This window comes from Arachis duranensis, chromosome 7 (assembly GCF_000817695.3).
Source record: "Arachis duranensis cultivar V14167 chromosome 7, aradu.V14167.gnm2.J7QH, whole genome shotgun sequence".
NCBI lineage: Eukaryota > Viridiplantae > Streptophyta > Magnoliopsida > Fabales > Fabaceae > Arachis > Arachis duranensis.
The window spans coordinates 69,214,666-69,220,145 of NC_029778.3; positions in this window are offsets into that span (position 1 = coordinate 69,214,666).

The following is a 5,480-nucleotide window of genomic DNA, read 5'->3' on the forward strand; positions in this document are numbered from 1 at the left end:
ATTGTATGGGTTTTGTAGAGCTCTCCGCGGTGAACGCGTGGCCGCAAACGGGGCGGCAATCGGAGCTCTAGATCAAAAGTTATGGTGGTTTGAAGATCAACCAAGGGAGAGAACTTGAGAGAGTGTTCTTCCTCCCTTTCTCTCAAATTTCAGCTTGTGTGTGTAACAAATGAGGAGAGAGAGTGCTGAAAACTAGGGTTTTGGTTAAGTTATGTTGGGCCAAGGGCCCACTTTAGGTCCAATTGGCCCGGTTTGGCCCGTTCGGTCCAATCTTGATCCGAATTCTATAAAATTGGTACCAAAATTCTCGTCTCAATCTCCTCTATTACATTTAGCCATAAAAATCACATTTTAGGCTTTCCAGAATAAATTCTTATTTATGGGTTAATTAGCAGTTAATTAACCGGGTTTTACAGCCTGCTGTTTTTAGGGAGTGTAGTTGGAATGGCCTGTGAGAAGCCAAGTTGCCTGGCTGTGTAATGCGAAGCATACAATGTTATCTTGAAACGTTCTTTTTTATATTGAGGTAACTGACGAACGGACTTTCTATCGGTAAAGAAATTCACAAATATAATCGCGTTGTAAGTATAGCTTCTGAACCAACAGAGAATCCTTTCGTACAAAAGTTTTGTTTGTCACTTAAGTAAACCCAATGAAAATAAATAACCGAAGTATTCAAACCTCGGGTCATCTTCTCAAGGAATTGCAGGGAAGTATGATTTATTATTGGTTATGAAAAATAATATTTTTGGATTTTTGAAATAAGGAGCAAGTAGTTTGAATAACAAGAAAAATAAATTAATAATAATAAAATCTCTTGGCAAGGTATGAGAACTGGAAATCCTATCCTAGTTATCCTTATCAGATGTGATGAGAATTGCTTATTGCTCCCACTTAGTCAACCTCTAACTATGAAAGTAAGTCAAGTGGATAAATCAATATGAATCCTCAAGTCCTAGTCAATTCCTGTGGAAAGACTAGCCTTAGAGATATCCAAATTAATCAGCAACTCCCAATTTCAACCACTGCTTTATTTTGACAACTCAAGCGTTACCAATTACTCAACCAAATCCAAAAGGGAAAAATCTAACTTAAAACATCAATTAATAATAAATGATAAAAGAAGTAATAAGTCTGAAATACCTCAAATTGAATTAATAAAGATATCAAATCTGACATAAGGATTCATAAATTAAAGCAATAAAAGGAACATTTAAACCTGGAAATTGAGAAGTCTTTGAGAAGAAGAAATCCTAAATCCTTTAAGAGGAATTCTAATCCTAATCCTAAGAGAGAGGAGAGAGCCTCTCTCTCTAAAACCACATCTAATCCTAAAATTGTGTATATTATGAATGAATGATGATGAATGGATGCATTCTCCCACTTTATAGCCTCTAATCTGTGTTTTCTGGGTCGAGAACTGGGCCGAAAATAACCCAGAAATCGCTGGGGGCGAAATCTGCCACGCTGATTTTCGTCACTGCGATGCGTCCGCGTGAAGCATGCGTCCGCCTCGCCTAGCTGTACGGCCACTATTGCATATTATATATCAAATTGAAGCCCCGGACGTTAGCTTTCCAACGCAACTGAAACCGCATCATTTGGATTTCTGTAGCTCAAGTTATGACCGTTTAAGTGCGAAGAGGTCAAGCTGGACAGCTTAGCAATTCCTTCAGTTTCTTGTATTCCTTCCACTTTCGCATGCTTCATTTCCATCCTCTAAGCCATTCCTGCCCTGTAATCTCTGAAATCACTTAACACACATATCACAGCATCAAATGGTAATAAGAGAGGATTAAACATAGCAATTTTAAGGTCCAAAAAAGCATGTTTTCAATCATAGCACAAAATCAGGAAGGAAAACGTAAACTCATGCAATTAGTATGAATAAGTGTATGAAAGATTGATAAAATCTACTCAATTAAGCACAAGATAAACCATAAAATAGTGGTTTATCAGTAACCCAGTAGGAATCACCTGTATAGCCAATAAATTTGCCCAACTCCTGTTAGCAAGCTCATTTTCTTCAGTATCATTGGGGAAGAGAAGACGTTCGAGCCAAGCAAGACCACAATTTCGACGTAAAAAAGGGGTGAAATTGAGGTCGTTATTGTGGAAGTCTTTACAAGAGTGAAAGAGAGAGAAAACAGCCCAAAATCGGTCTTCATCCGATTGAGCCTCTGGAAAGTTCGGCTTAAAGTTAGCTAATCGAAAACCTTCAATGTGCTGTTTGTCTATAGCACCACCTTCGGGTGTAATCATGTATTTTTCAAAAATGGCATTAAGCCATAGTTGGAGAAGTCAAAGAGGGCCACCTGTACTAATCAAATAGTTGTTTCAAAGACAGTTAACAAACTGGCCAAGTTCTTCGAAAACATGCCCTAGAAGAAGCTTGGCCAAGTTGAGATTGTTTCCTTCATGAAGCAGAGCAACAAGAGGAAGGAAAATCTTTGACATTTGAACACTTCGCGAGCATAAGACAATTGCATTTAGCCAATAGAACAGAAAAGCTATGTGCTCATCGTCTGTAACAGGGTTACCTTCTGCACCCATATGATGAGCAATGAAGTCACTGTAAGAGGTCATGGGAGCGATCTTGTATTGTAGCCTGGGTTGCATATCGAAAGGGAAGTCTGGAGGACTAATCAAGAGTCCTGTAATAGCAGCTATGTCTAAGAGTGACATACCAATCATCCCACAAGGAAGGTGGAAGTTGTTGGTAGTCCTGTTCCAGAAGAAGGTTACCGCTCCAATCATCCAAGGAAGCGTTGAAGGTGAAAAATGAAAAAGTCTCAAAAGGTCTTGAATTCCAAGAGCCCCCCAAGCAGCACTCTTTGATGGAGTAAGACGCTCATACTAGGCCGTGAAGTCAGTTCCTCGAGGAGTGATCTTAGGTTGTTCCGAAAGGATTTTTGGTTGGTGAAGAAGGAGATATCAAGATTTTGATTGGTCAACAAGTCTTCCCCTTGAGCACTGGGGAAGAAAGGGGATTTTTTTTATTTGACCTTTCTAGATTTTTGATGGGACTAATGAACAATGGATGTCTTCATCCACAGTAAAGGGAATAAGGATTCTAGGGTCGTTGATTTGAAGTTGTGGGTCAACGATAACTTTATCATTGACTTGATTCAAAATGTGAAGAAGTGGAGGAGCCGGTGGTTGTACCATGGGGCCTTTGCCTTTGTCTTGTGGCGTGAGATGAGGAAGTAGCCATTGAAAAGAAAAGAAGAATGAAGATTGAAGAGTAAAAGTTGTACAAGAAAAATGAGTGCAAGAGAAGTTTAGGAAACAAGGATTCGAGAAAGTTGAATAAAGACGAAGTGTCGAATTTAAAGAGGGTTTCACTATAGCCGTTATTATAGAGGGAATTCAAAGCAAAAAAGAGGTAACTTTGCGAAGAAGGCGAAGTGGTGGAGAGAGAAAGTGTGAATCGTGGGAGAGGTGTCAAACGGGTCAGAATTAATGGAGAAGATAAATGGTAATTATTACTGGTTAAGGAGATTGAGGTTTGGATTAGGATTAAGTGTTTCATCTTCCAAGAAACGATTTCGAAGACAAACACATTAATCGTAGGGGCAATTTGTTAGTCGACATAAATTATTTCGACTAATTCGGCTGATTCGAAATATTAGTGAAGGGTTAGGAGGAAAGCAAAGGTCGAAATGACGTACGTGTATGCATTCATTAGAAGTTATTTGACACAGACTTGACTTAGGCACCTGAGTAAATTGAACAATGATTCGATTGAAGAATCGAACGGGTGCTCGAATAAAGTATTAGATGGTTACATTAAGTAGAGAAGTTAAAGGCTTTCTCCAAGTGAGGAATTTATGGATAACGTCTATGGAAAAAAGAGCGGGAATAGTTACCTAAGAATCCGCATACAAGGCAGTGTCGTGTAATCAAGGATCAGTTACAGACATGGGTTATAAATATTAGAATGTTTTAGGAATTAGGGATTGGAACTTTTCTTCAAAAATACACTCAACCACACTCACATCCCCAGTGAATTTTTGAGTCTGCATTCGAGTTTGATTTCTGTAGGGTTCCTTCCATTGTCTTTAAATTTCCATTTATATTTTCTGTAAAACTTTACTTTTCCAGTCCAATTTATTTTTCAAACAATGTTTAATTTCTTTGTTCAATTTACATTTCGGCATCTTTAGTTTCTATGTTAAAAGTCCTTTGATTCAGTCGAAGGTATTTTACCACTTTATTTAAATTTTATGCAAACTATTCCAATTTCAGTCTGTTTACTTTTCGAATCTTTTCTTTTACCCTTCTTTTATCTTGGTACTTTTTGAATTTATTTTCTGTTTTAATACTCGTCTAATTCGAGAATCTTTGATGCACTTATAGAACTGATACCGATAAAAGAAAAGTAGGTTTCGCTACCAAACCATTAAAATCAAACCACCATCGATTTACTAAAAATTGACAAAACAAATTTTAAATGAAGATTTAACAATTTTTTGTATCTCATACGAATAATATTTCTTTATAATTATCATTTTAGAAAAAGTTGTGAATAGAGACGTAAAGAAAAAAAGATTTAAAAATGCGTTATTATTGTTTAAATGGTTATACATGTATTATTTTACCGTTATATAGCTATAAATCATTTAACTACTAGTATATAAGTATAACATTAGGGAAAAAAAAAAATAAACTTGAGCCAAAACATAGTGTAATTAGCCTTAACAGTTTTATTACTTGGAAGCTTTCCTTGGTGCATCTAGCTGATAAGAAAACAAAGTGTAATTAGCCTTAACAGTTTTAACTTTTAACTGTGTCAACTATTTTCAAACTTTGAGTTAATTAATATTTAACAATCTGTAAATAGCATTCACATTGAAACTCGGGCCAATGAAAAGAAAAAGGGCATATTTACGCACAATATATCTGTGGAGAGTCTCTATAAAGTAAATATTTACACTAGTGTGACCATTCCAGATTATTTGATATCAAATCAAAGAAGGTGAATGCTATAATATTTATGGCGAATTCTATAATGTCTATCAATTGTTATCTAACTTTTGTCTAATTTATCTTTTGTGGTAAGTTTTAAATTTTTAAAAATAATTTATTTTTATCTCTTTTAAATTAAATATTTATTTTTAACTCTTTTTAATAAATAGGCATCATTTTTTAGACACCATAACATTCACCAATATTTATAATATTGTCTCTAATTTACTAAAAAATAAATAGATAATATTTTATAAATTTTAAATATTTTATTTTTATTTTATACATTTTATTTTTTGTTTATAGAGCAAAGTATCGTTTTTATCCTCAACGTTTGGGGCAAGTTCCAAAATTGTCCTTAACATTTCAATCGTTCTATTTAAGTCTTTAACGTTTCAAAATTGACTCCATGTTATCCTGCCGTTAGAGATCCGTTAACAGAATTGATGGCGAAACAAAATTAAGATGATTTTGAAATGTTAGGGACTTAAATAAGACGAAAACGTTGGAGA